The 16,541-nt window shown below is 39.8% G+C and overlaps 1 long non-coding RNA gene across 2 annotated transcripts; it reads right to left on the minus strand.

Moving 5' to 3' along the window:
• Positions 1–2,041: 2,041 nt before the first annotated feature.
• On the minus strand, positions 2,042–16,013 carry LOC119869991. Of its 2 annotated transcripts, none has more exons than XR_005354953.1 (3): positions 15,748–16,013; positions 15,256–15,403; positions 2,042–2,353 (listed from the first exon to the last, which is right to left on the minus strand). It is a non-coding gene; the product is annotated as an uncharacterized LOC119869991 (long non-coding RNA). The 2 variants fall into 2 exon arrangements; XR_005354954.1 differs by lacking the exon at positions 2,042–2,353 and adding an exon at positions 5,696–5,804.
• Positions 16,014–16,541: the final 528 nt, after the last annotated feature.

Here is a 16,541-nt window from a genome sequence, read left to right on the forward strand (position 1 = left end):
GGCATGGCACAGATGTAAAACATTGACTTGACAGAAAGAAATCTGCAGAGGCACTCACTTAACATGCAATTGTCGTCAACAGCAACAATTATCCTGTGCCAGAGAGATCTTCTGAGCTATCAATAAAAGCTATTGTAGAATCATGAACAGTGGTTAGCTGCTGACTACCTGGGCAAGTAAGATCTAACTTGACACAATAAGCCTGAAGATACACTGGACAAATGCTAACAGTCTCAGAAGAGGGAGCCACCCTAGAAGTACAGCCTTTGCTTTGTAAAATTTGACAGCAGAAATAAGGTGACACCTCAAGAGACCCCTAGTCACGAAGCTCTGAGAAAGACAGGAATGGCTTACATAGCTGCTGAATAACTTTTGATTAGAGATATCCTTTTCAAAAATATTTGAATTCACTAGCTTGATAAAAAACTTCTACACATCATTTTTAGTCTCTCATTATGAAGCTAATACTCAGAATGATTTCTCAAGATATTTTTCTTCTCAAACATTCACTGATCATTATCCTCAGGATATTTCTGCAAAAGAGCAGAATTCTAAACAGCCCAAATCCCCCCCCCCCCAGCCCTACACTTGTATTAAAAATTATTTTGATGTGGTATGAAGAGATGATGAGGAAAAAGAACAAAATTGATCTGGAAAAACAACTTTGGAAAAGTTTGTAAGTCAGAATGACTCTGTGATGACTCTGTGTGTGTGTGTGTGTGTGTGTGTGTGTGTAATTATAGTAATTGGTAACAGGGCACATTTTTCTTACAATGTCCTGGGATGATCATCAGAAGACCTGAATTCTAATCTCTAACCTTCACTGATTTCTTGATCAGTGGCAAGTCACTTCAAGTCACCATGTGGTGGTTTCAAAGGCCCCTCTTGGCCAAGTTGTGTTGACTTGAATCCTTTCTCAACCACTTCATAGTTGCATAACTTGAGGCAAATTACTTAACCTCTCGTGCCTCTGTATTCTTATGAGAGAAGGAGGATAATTGTTTCCAGTTCATTGGGCAATGGTGAAGGGCACATGAGATATAGTAAGTATAAAATACTGTATGGAGCACCAAAAATCCTCACTAATATTACCCATTGTTATTAGCTCTGTGTCCATGTCCTCAGGTAGAGCAGGATCGGGTCAGAGTAGATGACCTGATGAATTCTTTCGGTTTTCAGGAAAACCATCTTAGAGAATATGGCTAATAATCCAGTCTCCCCAATCCCTATAGCCACAAGGAGCCCTCCTCAGATCTTATTTACCAAAGCTCATCTATCATGGTGTTGGTCTGTCACACAGACCCTATTGATTCCTCTTCAACATGAAGTTCTGACAACCATGTTTATCTGATTTCTCAGACTACAGCAAATTAGAAGCCCACATTAGGCAGGAAAAAGCATGGTGGAAGAAAAACACCTTATAGGCAAGAGTGATTGCAAACTTTTTGATGATGTTAAAAGAGTAAACAAGTGCAATCCCAGATTGAAGTATGTGTGCACCACCATGACTCCAAGTCATTAAAAAATTCTTGAATTGTCTTTAGGAAACTGTTCAAGGCAGCTATTAATTCTTGAACTATTTCTATTAAAAATTACTCACATTTCACAGGCTAGAGGATTATCAGTTTCTGATAATTCCCTTTATTGGCAAGATGTTACTGGTTATTGTTTAAACCTCTCCCCAGATTTGCTGGCCCTCTTTCATCTCTCCTGGCTTGGCATCTCTAGCACCCTGATGCAGGTGGTAGGGCTGTCCAGAACTTCTTTTATGTCCCAGTGGGGAGATGGAAATTAGGTGAGAGCATATCAAACCAGGTAATCAGCACTGACTACCCCAAAGCCTCCCTATGTAAGCCTGATTTAATCATCTAGCACCATTAGAATATCTGTTATGATATTTTCAGCACAGATCATAGAAAGCCACGTGACAAAATGGCTTCGATAACAAAGACATTTATTGTTTCACATAATTGCAAGTTCAGAGAGTGAAAGGAGGGCTCCAGGCAAAGTCTGATCACCAACACAAGAATGTCAACAAACTCTATGTTTCTTTCTCTTTCCTCCCCGCCTCCCTCAACACCAACTTCATCTTAACGGTGATTGCCCCGTAGTCATCCGATGGTGTCAGTGAAATTGGAGCTGTGAGCTCTGTTGTTCATGTCTAGTAAGACAGAGAGACAAGGGTCTACCTCAAGCACTGAGTATAAGTCTTTTCCTCCATTTGTCAGGTGGGCTCCAATCACAGACCTCGATCAATAAGAGAAGCCAAAGGAAGGAATCCCTGACTTGTTGCCCCAGATCAGGCATGATCTACTCCCACAGTGGAGAATGAAGTTATCTGCTCCTTTGTCATCTGAGGGAGGAGTAAACACATAAATAATTAGGATCTTTATAAGGAATACAGGGGAATAGGTGTTGGGTGGGTAACCAAGAATTTCCACTCCACAAAGTAATAATAAAATTCACTGTTGAATTATTAAAATGGCATTCCCATGTTTAATCTACCTCTACTCCCTTTAATCAAAGCATTCATGTCAGGTGATTATTAGAATAAAAATTGTGAAGACAGTAGGCAAAGAGATTTTCCCATAATTGTTTTTATTTCTCTTAAGACAGCATTATTTTAATTTAAAATCAAACACCAAGATGTTTCAACTTTTTATACAAAACATATGAAAGGTGATGGGAGTTCCCACAAAACCAAGTTTTATTAAGAGAAAGCAATTCAGGACATGGATATATTTCATTTTCCTGAAAAGAGAAGAAAATTTAACGTAGTAGATTCATCTGATAAGGAAGAAATATGTAGAATAAAATAGATAGCATGAAACAATGGGAAAAACCTCAAGCTGGAAATTGGAGGATCTCTGCTTTTGACCCACACAGCCACTAAAATATTGTGTCCATATAAGTCATTTAAGAATGGAAATAAATTGAAGGTTGCAAGCTGGCATCCCACAAGCCAAATCCGAATGTATGGTGAATTTTTAGAGGGGGCAGTAGGTACCATTTACTGTCTAGCTGTATCTGACATAGTCCTACTGTTGGGAGCCCCTAACAGAGCTCCTGAGAGTAAGCACAACCAATCAATAAATTCCAACAAATTCAGGAATTATATACAATAGTTCAGAGTCATATACAGTGAAAATAGGCTTAGAAGTTATTCCCAGAGTAGGCAGCTGGGTGGCTCAGTGAATGAGCACCTGCCTTTGGCTCAGATCATGACCCCGGGGTCCTGGGATTGAGTCCCACATCAGGCTCCTTGCAGGGAGCCTGCTTCTCCCTCTGCCTGTGTCTCTGCCTCTCCTTCTGTATTTCTAATAAATAAATAAATACATAAATACATAAATAATCTTTTTTAAAAAAGTTATCCCCAGAGCCTACAAAGACCCATTATATTATCAACATAGCAAAAAATAAATGTCTTCATTCAGAATTATTGTTTGCCAGGGATAGTTACAAGATAGTTTAGAGAACTCAAGTCAAAAAATATTTTTAATATCCTGTATTATATGACCCAGAGGGTAGTGTTTTAAAGAGATAATCCTTCAAAATGGTTACTGTCATATTTTAATTTCACAAAACCCATCCTTCCTTTCCTTTTAAGATTTATTTATTTAGAGAGAGAGAGCACGAGTGGGAGGGGCAGAGGGAGAGGGAGAGAGAATCTCAAGCAGACTCTGCACCAAGCACCCCAATGCAGGGCTTGATCCTGCTACCCTGAGATCATGACCTGAGCTGAAATCGAGTCAGACGTTCAACCAACTGAGCCACCCAAGTGACCCTGAAGTCTATCCTTAAGCGTCTACATATGCTGTAAAAGTAGAAATTACCTCTTCCATGGAATCAGAGGATTGGCTACTTATGCTCATAGATGCCACTTTAACTCAGTTTACTTGCAAAATAGCATCTGATTCAGTTTCACCAAGTGGCAGTGAAACCTTTGTCTGGCTGGGAAGCATTATCCTTTCAAAGAAGTGCTACCAGCCATAGAGCTCCTCTGTGCCCATGAAATGTCTTTCCCGATGCATGTGTCAGAGCCTATGCAAAAGTGCACATAATGCGTTTCCTATTCACTGCTCAGGACTCACTCATCAGCATTAAAAGTTTTTGGCACATATTGAACATTACATAATCATATGTCAGTACAGAAGCTTTTAGCATCTTGTCACTGTTCGTGGTGAGCCGTCCTCAATGTTGTAATATCATTGATATCTCCAGAAGATAACCCAAAGGTGTCTACTGGCTATATAATTTGTCAGACATTAATAAAGACTGGAACTATCAGAAAACATATAGTATTTTTATCATCTTTTCCTGATGGTGGTTTCGATAAAATTTAAAAGTAGCCTTGGGGGCCGTCACCTTAAGCGGGTGTTTGTTTGCTTTGTCAAAGACTTGCTAAGCTTTCTTACTGTATGGTCAGCTTCTGACATTTGCTTTCTCTTGCTGGGAAAATGTTGCTCTTTTCAGTGTGCTAATCATTGATCCCAGTGAGTGTGATGGAACTAACCTCAAGAAAATTTTCAGGAAAGTCCCAAGAAAACTTTGAAGAGTGTGCCTCCATTAGCAGATAACAGTTTCCAAAGATCCTAGGTAAATTGCTTTCTGAAAACCCTAGCAATTTAAAAATTTTTTTTAATTTTTATTTATTTATGATAGTCACAGAGAGAGAGAGAGAGGCAGAGACATAGGCAGAGGGAGAAGCAGGCTCCATGCACCGGGAGCCCGACGTAGGATTCGATCCCGGGTCTCCAGGATTGCGCCCTGGGCCAAAGGCAGGTGCTAAACCGCTGCGCCACCCAGGGATCCCAAACCCTAGCAATTTAATTTAAAAATAGCACATAAATCCTGCATTAAACTTTTGTTACTTAAATGCAGTTGCTCTCTGCCAGAGCCTGAGGGTTTTCCCAAATGGTGATTAGGAAAATGAACAAAAGTGATCTGTTTGACCACATTAATTGATCTGTAGTGTGGAATTTCAGAAATCTTTTACTGAATTAATTATCTAATTTTAAAACTAACCTGATGAAATAATTTAGGGGGAAAAAAACCCACAACCTTACTGGGTCCTTTAAATAAATATTTCAAAGCTCTCAAACATCTGGCTCACTTGCCCTTTATAGTAGGATTTTCAACATGGCATTGTTGTATAATGCATCCATTCCAGTCAACTGAGTCTACTGTCAAGACGTGTATCTTCACCTTCCCTCCTCTTTGCCTTTGTCCACCATGCATCTTGGCCTGAGGTGCTTTCATTTTTCTTCATGCTTTTCTTGGCTAAGCTCAAGTCATGCTTCCCCCATGAAATTTTTGCAAACAACCTCCACTCTGAACCCCATAGTACTTGTCATCCATTCCACACATTGTCCGATCTCTTGGATTATTGCTATCACTTCATATCTCTACTACTATTCTTTAATTGATCTCACGTAGATTTTTCTGCTCCCAGAGATGTTGTGTATTTGTCTTTATGTCTATCTAGAGACTGATGAAATGTCTGGTATGTGGCCATATAACATCACTTATACTGATATGAAGAGTTGAACTGATGTAGTTAAATCATTTAATCTGAATACAAAGATAAAGAATGAACTGTCAGGCAATAGTTGTGAGATAACTAATGCACATCTGTGGTCCAGGAACCTGAAATAGATTTCTGAATCTGCCACTTAGGCAACAGTGACTTACCTTGGACAAGTCATTTCATTTCCAGCATCATGTTTCCCATTTGTCAAGTTGGAAGAATAATAATGATTCCCAGAAAAAAAGCTTCTGCATGGTGAAGGAAACAGTCAACAAAACTAAAAGGCATGAATGGAGAAGATAGATGCAAGTGACATATCAGATAAAGGGTTAGTATCCACAATATATAAAGAACTGATAAAACTCAACACTTAAAAAAAACAAATAATCCAATTAAAAATAGGCAGAAGACATGAATAGATATTTCTCCAAAGAAGATATCCAGATGTCCAACAGATACATGAAAAGATGTCTACCATCACTTACCATCAGGAGAATGCAAATCAAAACTATAATGAGATATACCTTGCACCTGTCAGAATGGCTAAAAACACAAGAAACAATAGATGTTGGCAAGAATGTGGAGAAAGGGGAACCCTCTTGCACAATTGGTGGGAATACAAACTGAGACAGCCACTGTGGAAAACAGTATAGAGGTTCCTCAAAAAGTCAAAAATAGAACTACCCAACAATCCAGCAATTTCACTACTGGCTATTTACCCAAAAAAATACAAAACACTAATTCCAAGGGACAAATGCACCCTTATGTTTATAGCAGCATTATGTATAATAGTTAAGATATAGAAGCAACCAAGTGTCCATCAATAGATGAATGGATAAAGAAGATGTGATATATGCATATAATGAAATATTATTCAGCCATTTAAAAAAATGAAATTTTGCCCTTTGCAATGACATGGATAGAACTAGAGTATAAGGCCAAGTGAAATAGTCAGAGAAAGACAAATACCATATTATTTCACTCATATGTGGAATTTAAGAAACAAAACACAAAAGGAAAAGGGGAAAAGAGAGACAAACCATGAACAAACTAGGGAACAAACTAATGATTACCAGAAGAGAGGTAGGAGAGGTATGGTGAGGAGATGGGTGAAATATGTGATGGGGATTAAGGAGTGAAGTTGTTGTGATGAGCCCCGGGTGATTAAAATAAAAACTTAAAACAAAGTGACAAAGTGACTTTCTTACCTATTTCATTAGATCACTGTGAGAGCCAAATGATGTAACGTCTTTCAAAGTGTTTGTACCAAGTTAATTACCTTACAAATACGAACGTTCGTTGTTAGTCAAAAGAAACACTACCGAATGTAGTGAAGAGCTCCTAAAATTCTCAACACTGCTGTTAGTCTTAAGGTATATTGCGATCAACTTTACATAGTGCCATAGATCAGGTTGTTCTTCTCATTTAACAGATGAAAGCTTGAAGTGTTCTAGAAGCACCCAAATGAGATACCTTTCTTGTTCTAGTCAGTAGCTGTGAATCCAGTGACCACCATGACTTCTTTCTAAATGTTTCTTTAAGCACACTGAAAGTTCTGAATCTTAGGGATACATCTAAAGCAACACTCTGAAAAGACCAATCTCTCCTCTCTACAGTTCCTGGCACCCTACACCAGTATACATAACATCCCCGAATCCATAATGGGACTCCGTACCCTTTCTGTCTTCCAGTATTCTTCTCTGGACTTTTTCCGAAGGTCCAGATCCCTGCCATTTCTTCATTGCTAACTTCCTCTGACACAGTTCCATTTGGATGTCTCACAAGAATCTCACATTGAAGAAAACCAAATCTGACTTGTCATCTCTTCCCTCTCGCCCTTTCCATCCTGAAAATGGCAACTCTTTCTCTGTTGTCTATCTCAGAACGTGTACAACCATCCACACTGACCAAAACTAAAAACCGGGAAGTCATCCCTAGCCTCCCTCTTCCTGAAGACTTACTAATTCCTGTTAATCCTCTGTCCCATCTCATCAGCTCCTAGACTTCCGTGAATCTGCATGTCCAAGACCTGGGGTTAGCTGTCCATTGCTTTCAATTATCACCACAGTCTTCTAACTGTATTTTTGTCCCTCCAACTCATTGTTCATTCTATGACCAGAATAATCCCTTTAATATATGAATCAAATCCTGTCAAACCCTTTAAACCCAGTGACAATCTCAGTGCCTGCCCCTCATTTCCATCCAGCAGGGGAATATAAGATGAACCATGCATCCAACTCCTTCACATCCAGGCAGGGCCTCCCTCACCCAGATCATACCCCTCCTTCCTTCAAGTCTCACCATAGATGCCAATGTCCCCCAGAAAATCTATTAACTCTCTTCTGAAAAGGGACTAGGAGCACCCTACACTTACCCACGTGAGCATTTTCCACCCAACAGCATTCTCACTGTTCTGTAATCACCTTCTGCTTGCCTGCACAACCCAGTAGCTTGAAACCTCCTTCAGAACAGAACCAATCTTTCACCAAGTTGTTTCAGTTACTCTTGTCCCCTGAGCCCAACCATGGTATCTGGTATATGATATGCTCTCAATAAAGAAACAAAACAAAACAAAACAAAACAAAAACACAAGTTCACTCTCTTCCTCTCTGCATACTTTTCTTCTTCCTGAAATATTTTACCTCTTCTGTTCTGTTGGATATTATGAATCATGTTTATTTCAGGACATTTTCTTAAGTGCTTCTGCTCTAGTCAGTCCTTACTCTGCATCCCTTTTCAATACATCTATTAAGGACTGTGCATAGTTCTTACTTTTTGGAAAGTTGTAGATAAATTGTGAGGTCGAAGCACATGTATAAAGCAACTCCCAACGTCCACCATGAACTCCTTGGGTAGACAGTCTTCTTAAAGCTTCGGTTCTCGCTGACCACCTACATTCAGCGGCATTCAGATGCTACTCATGAAAGGCTATTTGGGATGTGCCGTCATCCCATCTAGTGTTTATAACTCAAGCTCCTGTCAATCATGCATCACTGTGCATCTTTCTGCATTCATTCTCACATGACACTGACAGACTCTGTTATATTTCCATCTAGCAACGAACTGGAGTGTTCGGTTGACAGGGATGCAGAGTGTAATGTGCCCAACTAGGAGCCAAGCAGGACTTTGAGATCAAAGATGCACTTTCTCTCTAATCCAGGCCTATACGTTGTATGTTGGACAAGCCATTTTCAATACTTGAGGGTTTTCACCTATTAGGGGAAGGATTTGTAAGATCCCTACGGTTTTACAAAAAAGTAGTAATAACCAAAACAAATGATAGATCTGACGGCCAATCAGTGATGATCAAAATTGACCATACTGTAAAAGATAAAAGTCTCTAAGAGGTTTGCAACACGTTTTGAAAGAACAAGGGTAAAAAGGATAGAACTAGAGCATCAGATATTTAGTTTTACATTAGCACGAATTTTTTTAGGTAATAATCATTCCAGCATTTCCCAAGTAGAAGAAATTTCAATGGCACTCACCAAACTAGCACAGTCTTCTAAGAAGGAAGAAGGACCAGAATCAAATAGAAAGCAAATAAATATTCAAACCCACAGCAAACCTTTCAGTGAAAGTATTCCTATTTCATTGTTCATTTTTTATTAAATCCCTATTTAAGGGATGCCTGGGTGGCTCAGTGGTTGAGTGTCTGCTTTCAGCTCAGGGTGTGATCCCAGAGTCCAGGGATCGAGTCCCACATTGGGCTCCCTGCATGGAGCCTGCTTCTCTCTGCCTATGTCTCTGCCTCTCTCTCTCTCTCTCTCTCTGTGTCTCTCATGAATAAATAAATAAAATCTTTTTCATAAATAAATAAATAAATCCCTATTTAATTTGTTTAAACTATTCCAGGCAAAATGCACAGGAACTGAGCTAACAGGTATATGAGAAAAGAGGTAGTAAGCAGATAAGGAGGCTGACCTGAAAAATCTGTGAAGCTAACTCTATTTTTCTTTTGATTTTGTGCAGATAGTCACTGACTTCACCACAAAATCAGATGGCGCGGTTTGTGCTTCCAATGTTCTTTTGTTCCAACATAACTATCTACACCAACATCAGAATTGCCATTGTGACAAGAAGATTATTTTTGTCATACTTTATTAATGATATTTCAGTAAGAATCCAGCTGGTAAAAATGTGTGTGTGCATGCATATATATATATCATATGTATGAATATGAATATGTTTTTTAAATTACAAGATAAAGGGACACATGGGTGGCTCATTCCATTGGGCATCTGCCTTCGGCTCAGGTCATGATTCCAGGGCCCTGAGATCGAGCCCCACGTTGGGCTCTCTGCTCAGCGGGAAGCCTGCTTCTCCCTCTCCCTCTGCTGCTCCCGCTACTTGTACTCTCTCTCTCCCTCTTTGTCAAATAAATAAATAAAATATTTTTTTAAAAAATACTAAAATAAAATGTTACAAGATTAAGTATTTAGCCGCTTAAAACCTACCAAGGCTTATGAATCCTAAATCATATTGATTTCCCTTTTTTTCATATATGGGGATATAACAATGGTCATATTATTCCCACTTTTAATCTACATAGTATTCATTTATGCTGTAATACTGATGTTAGTTTACCTATTTCCTAATTTGGAGATGTTTTGATAGTTTAAAATATGAGGGTCTTATAGATAGTGCTGCTGCAAATATCTTTACTCAAATTTCTCTTTCATTTACATGCCTTACAATTGAATGACTGGCTCTAGGTCTAGAAAAATATTACATTATTACTCTTATTACATCATCCTGGGTTTGTGAACAGCAAGAGCAAACCAATTTATGAATGCCACCAATGTATGACTATACATTCCCTTCTAGTCCAGCCCTCAGTAATTTTTTTAAAATATGTCCCTTTGGGATGCCTGGGTGGCTCAGTGGTTGAGCGTCTGCTTTTGGCTCAGGGCATGATCCTGAGGTCCCGGGATCTTAAATTTAAAAAAATAAAATAAAATATGTCCCTTTGTTTCTTAGGTCAATTGGCATATGAAGATACCTAAAATCTGCATAATTTTTCACTTACTTTAGTGGGTTTTTTTTTTTTTAAGATTTTATTTATTTATGCATGAGAGACACAGAGAGAGGCAGAGACACAGGCAGAGGGAGAAGCAGGCTCCATGCAGGGAGCCCGACTGGGACTCGATCTCAGGACCCCGGGATCACACCCTGAGCCGAAGGCAGACACTCAACCGCTGAGCCACTGAGGCATCCCTATTTTTTATTTTATTTTATTTTATTTTTTTAAGATCTTATTTATTTATTTATTCATAGAGACAGAGAGAGAGAGAGGCAGAGACACAGGCAGAGGAGAAGCAGGCATCATACAGAGAGAGCCTGATGTGGGACTTGATCTTGGGTCTCCAGGATCACGCCCTGGGCTGCAGGCGGCGCTAAACCGCTGCACCACCAGGGCTGCCCCCTATTTTTTATTTTAAATAAATTTAAATAAATTCAATTTGCCAACATATAGTATGATACCCAGTGCTCATCTCATCATATGCCCTCCTTAATGCCCGTCACCCAGTTACCCCCTGCCCCCGCCCCCTCCTCTACTTTACTGTTAATGACAATACATATTGTCACCATGATCCTTTACTACTTCATCCACACAATGCAAGTCTATGGACCTCAGCTGTGTGTACCAAGTGTGATGTGAAGACTGAAGATCATGAAGAGGAACAGGAAGCCATCTCTGCCCCCCCAGCCCCCCCCCAGATACAAAGATACAAATATAAAAGCAAAGTAACCCAAACAATACTGTTACATCCATACAGTGGACTACTATGTGACAATTGAAGGCAGCAAACTGACACATGCAACAAAGTGGAAGAATTTCAAAAGCAGGTGTCTAAGTGAAAGAAGGCAGTCTAGAAAGCCCTATACTGTGACTCCACTTACGTGATTTTCTGGAACAGGCCAAAGCATATTAACAGGAAACAGATGGGTGGTCACCAGGAAGCAGGTCAGAGAGAGAGGACTGAAGGAAAGGCTGGGTGAAGGAAGCATTCGGGATTTTGACTACAATGGGGATTGTACGGCCACCTTACATGGTCACATGTGTGCACCTGTGCTCCTGAAGAGGCTGCATTCTACTTAATATGAATAATAGTTCAACACACCTGACTTTAAAAAGAGCCAATTGCCACCGTCTAGAGTATTGAGTAAAAGTAATGTTTCTTGGGTCAGGCTGCTGGAATTCGTACTTCTATATCCCTTCCTGACTCTGTCACCCTATGTACTTTCTTAACCTCTCTGTGCTCCATCTTGCCAATTTTTAGGTCATTAAACCCCCTCGTGGAGCTATTAGAAAAGATAATCAATGCCAAGCATCTAGGATACTGAAAAAGATCAATAGCTATTTTTTTCTTATTTAAGTATAACAACATCCTAGTATATAATGACCACTGTGAAACAGGCAAGTGGCCAGAAAAACCAATATGGGAAAGAAGGAACACAAATACCCATTAGTTACAGAAAAAAATAGCTTTTGGCTACCTACGGACCAGAGAAATAAATATTAAACACAAATACCACTTTTGCTTGCAAAACATGCAGTTTTCCTTTTTCCCTCATTACTACTATTATTTATTTTTATCTTAAGAATGATACCCACAAGAGGTGGAGCTATTGAAACAAGTACTATCATGTTCCTGGTAGACATGCAAATAGATATTTCTTTACAGAAAGCAATGTGGCATTGGGACCAAGGGTCTGAAAGTATTAAAACTCTTCAATCTAATCATTTTGATTTTAAAAATGTTTCCTAAAAAAAAAAAAAATGTTTCCTATGAAAACATAAATAAAGCTCAGAGGGATTTATGGGCAAAGTCAACTATTGTAATATATTTATAAAAGAAAAAGGATGGCCACACCCTAACAGAGAAATTAATTTTGAAATCTGCATACTGCTACAGAAACACACACACACACACACACACAAATATGTTTGCAGAAATTAGTAATAGGGCACAGGAAGAAATGCAGCCAAAACACAAACTTTTTGGAAGACTCAAGATCTGGCTTCTGAAGGAAAAGCAAAGTTTCTCATGTGGGAAAAAATTACACAGAGAATTACATTCTCTGTGCCAGAGGACACTTTAAATGTCCTGGGAAGACCAAACCTCCCAGAATAATTAGAATATGGGGTTCACAGGAAGAAGTGATAAGATACCAAATAAAAAAATCAGTCATCACAAGTTTCTAAAAGATCACTATGTCATGCTCACAAGCCTAGACTCTATTTGGAAAATGCAAACCATTAGAGCTTTTAAAAAAAAAAAAGACTTAACACAATTGTTTTACTTTAGAAAGACACCCCTGGTGAGTAGGGTCATTCCATTTTCCTCTTTTGGATATTTAGCAAATAAAATCAGATATTTTTTTCAAAAGCTTAAAAATCAATAGCAAGAGATAGCTCCCAAGTTCAGCACACCAGATAAGGGATTTCAAGTGCAGCAAGATTCACTGTGATTTCAAACATCTCATTAGGGACTCACAAATGCTTGTTGAATCCATTATTTTCATAGGAAGGCAAGCCCATTATTGCCATCACCTGTTTTTTTCGTTGTTTGCGTTGGATGATTTTCTAACGAAGGCTTGTTTCCTCAACTTTGATCTTTTCTCTCTCTCTCTCCTTTTTTCCTACCTTCTGGGCTGTTTTGCCCCACTTTTAGAACACAGTTTAGCTCCTGGGTATTTTTCAAACTTGATTTTTTTATATTCTTGATAGGTTAATCAGCTAATGCTTGTGCCGTTTGGAATCCTAAATCAGCAATCCAGGTAAGGTGAGTTATTCCCCCTTTGCTTCTCAATCTCTGAGTCATCTTTTGCAAAATGGTAGGCACTGCTTCCAAACAGCAGTCAAGGCTTGGAGTGGTTACACCCTGAACAAAATACCATCTCCTTGGCCAAACTTTTATCAGAAGGCGTTGCAGAAACTCATTAAGTCACTTGAGTCAAAGATCCAGGTGAGTCATTCCGAACCTCCACCCAGTTCAACTTTTCCCTCTGGTAACAATTAATTATATTTTTCCCTTTTCCTACTCCCACCTCCACCAACATTCAATCACATCTTCCACATGGCCACACACACTCACTCTGAGTTTACAAGCTCATATAAGGTTCACTTGCTTGGCACTCACAGGAGAGAGATAAGAAATAAAACATCTACAGCTTTTCTACTGTCTGGCAGTAGGGGGGAAAAAGCTAAAAACTTAGTCCCAAAAGTCATATAACTTAATCTTAAACAGTATTCGCTGTTTGACTTCACATTTTAACGTTCTAATGAACGTAAGGCTAACACTCTACATGGAAATATACAAGTGAAAGAATCCTCTCTTCTTAATTATTCAAGTAATTAACATAGCTTGTGCAGTCAGACCCAGTCTGGGTGGAGGATCAATGAATCTCAGATGTGCAAAAAAGTACTCACAGAAAGTGTATGGGTTCTGCAGTTAATCGAACTGGGTTTGAATACCAGCTCTCTCATTTCCCAGCCGTGTGACTTTAAACAAGTCATTCCATCTCAGAGAGACATGAGTTCATCTATCGGACTAATACCTATCTCAGATGGTTGCCTTGGGGACTCATTGTAATAACATATTTAATGCTAAGCAGATTGGCTATTCCTTGGGGGGTAATAATGCAACAATAATAAACAATAATAATAATAAACACCGTGCTAAGCATTCTATCTAAATTAACTCAATCCTCTCAATGACCTCATGAGGGAGATACAGTTGTCCCTTCAACAATACAGGCTTAGGGATGCTGACCCCTGGCACAGTCAAAACAATCCATGTATAACTTTTGACTCCTCCCCCAAAAACCTAATAGCCTCCTATTGATCAGGAGCCTTATTGACAACATAAACAGTTGGCTAACACATATTTTATATATTGTGTATGTTATATACTGTATTCACCCAATAAAGTAAGCTAGAGAAAAAAAATTATTGAGAAAAATCATAAGGAAGACAAAATACACAACAGTGCTGTACTGTGTAAGTGGACCCATGCACTTCAAACCCGTGTCATTCAAGGGTCAACCCATACTAACAACATGCCATGTTACATAAGGGGAAACTGAACCTCAGAAATGTGAATTTCCTTATTGAAGATCATAAAGATATGAACTGAGTTGCATAAATCAGATTCAAATCCAGAACCTATGCATTAAACCACAATGCCTCTGAATGCATTCCCCTCTCTCCTTAAAGATTAAGAAGAGGGTTAGCTGACAATCTCAAAAATTCAAAGTCATCTTGAGAGTTGGTAATTGAGTTGGAAGCAAGGACCTATCAATCTAAGTCTCTAATTCCATTCTTGTATATTTCCCTAAGAAGCAAAACAAAGGTAAACAAAAGGCATAAAAAAGATTCGGATAGGGAGGGACACCTGGGTGGCTCAGCAGTTGAGCATCTGCCTTCAGCTCAGGGTGTGATCCTGGGGTTCTGGGATGGAGTCCCACATCAGGCTCCCTGCAGAGGGTCTGCTTCTCCCTCTGCCTATGTCTCTGCCTCTCTCTCTCTCTCTCTCTCTGTGTGTGTCTCTCATGAATAAAAAAATAAAATATTTTTTTAAAAGACTTGGATTAAGGTAGTTGGTGGGTTTTGAATAAGAAACTAGAATGTTGCACTACCGCTTTGGATAATGAGGAGCCCAGTAACAGTGACTAATTAGTTGGTAATGACCTACCCTGAAATAGCCATGTCAGGTCCTTACCCCACTCAAGAGTCAGATCCATGAGGCTCTGGAAAGATTCCGTCTAAGGAGCTCATGGAGGAAACTATCTCTGCAGCTCACACTCTGGTCTGTTTTCTCCTCTTCTCATGGTAACATCTTACTGAGCTGCAGCCGGCCCCCAGCAACACTGTAAAAAGTAGGCAAACCTGGATTTTGGTGTTGTGTCCCTCTCTCCCTAGTGCCTCTCTCTCCTACTCACTGACCCTCTCCTGCCACCCCCCTCTGTTGGTGAAGTAACAAATCCCTCAAGAAAAGTGACTGTCAATAGAGTTGTCATGGTCTAGTTGGTGATGGAACCCCCAGAAGTCACCATGTGGAAACAGCTGCCCGCCCTCTCACCCACAAGACAGTATTATTTGTAGATCCGTCAAAGCCTTTCAAGCCTCCAACCCTTTTGGGGTCATGAACACCCTCAGCAAGTCATGCGTCATGCTTCCATCTCTAAATCCACAGCTATTTTCCCACACCTACCCAAACAGCTACACCAGCCTTGCAGTTCAAGACCAATGGCAGGGAGGACAGCACCGGCTGGAATTGAAGAGATGGGAGGTGTGGATTTCTTATCTGGGCTCCACCTGCTTCTGGCCCGAGGCAAGAGGAGTCTTGGAAACCATTCCAACCATTCCGGCTCTAATAAGGGAAGAGGCATTGTAGGTCAGGGAGATGAAGTAAAAAGAGACTCCCTTTCCTTAACTGAATGAACCAGCAATGGGCCTACAAGGTGTCAGGACAGCCATTATTATCTGTCACAGTTCCCTGTGGAATTTTAGTAGCATGACAATGACCATTATAGTTCACATTTGTTGGAATGCTTACCATGCCGGGCATTCTTTAAAACTCCTGCGTGGAGGACCTCACTTACTACCCTCACTACAGTCCTCTGAGGTTGGCACTGTCATCCCCATCCCCATACAGATGTGAACACAGGTGGAGAACGGTTGAGCAATCCTTCTGCCACTTGATGGCAAGTAAGGGAGACAGGATAGTAACCCAGCAGTCTGCAGCCAGAGCCCTTGTTCCCAACTCCTTATCCACGAATAATCAAAGCCGGGATTGGTAAGCTTTTCCCCAGATGAGTCAGAGAATAACTATTTTAGGCTTTGCAGCCCATGTGATTTCCATCGCAGCTACGGTTTCTCCCATCATGAACTAAATGCAGCTATCGACTAATTTAAACCAATGGGCTTTGCTGCATTTCCATAAAACTTTATTTATGAACAAGGAAATTTGAATTTCATACCATTTCCTGTGTCATGAAACAGTCT

The sequence above is a fragment of the Canis lupus genome, chromosome 2, assembly GCF_011100685.1.
Source record: "Canis lupus familiaris isolate Mischka breed German Shepherd chromosome 2, alternate assembly UU_Cfam_GSD_1.0, whole genome shotgun sequence".
NCBI lineage: Eukaryota > Metazoa > Chordata > Mammalia > Carnivora > Canidae > Canis > Canis lupus.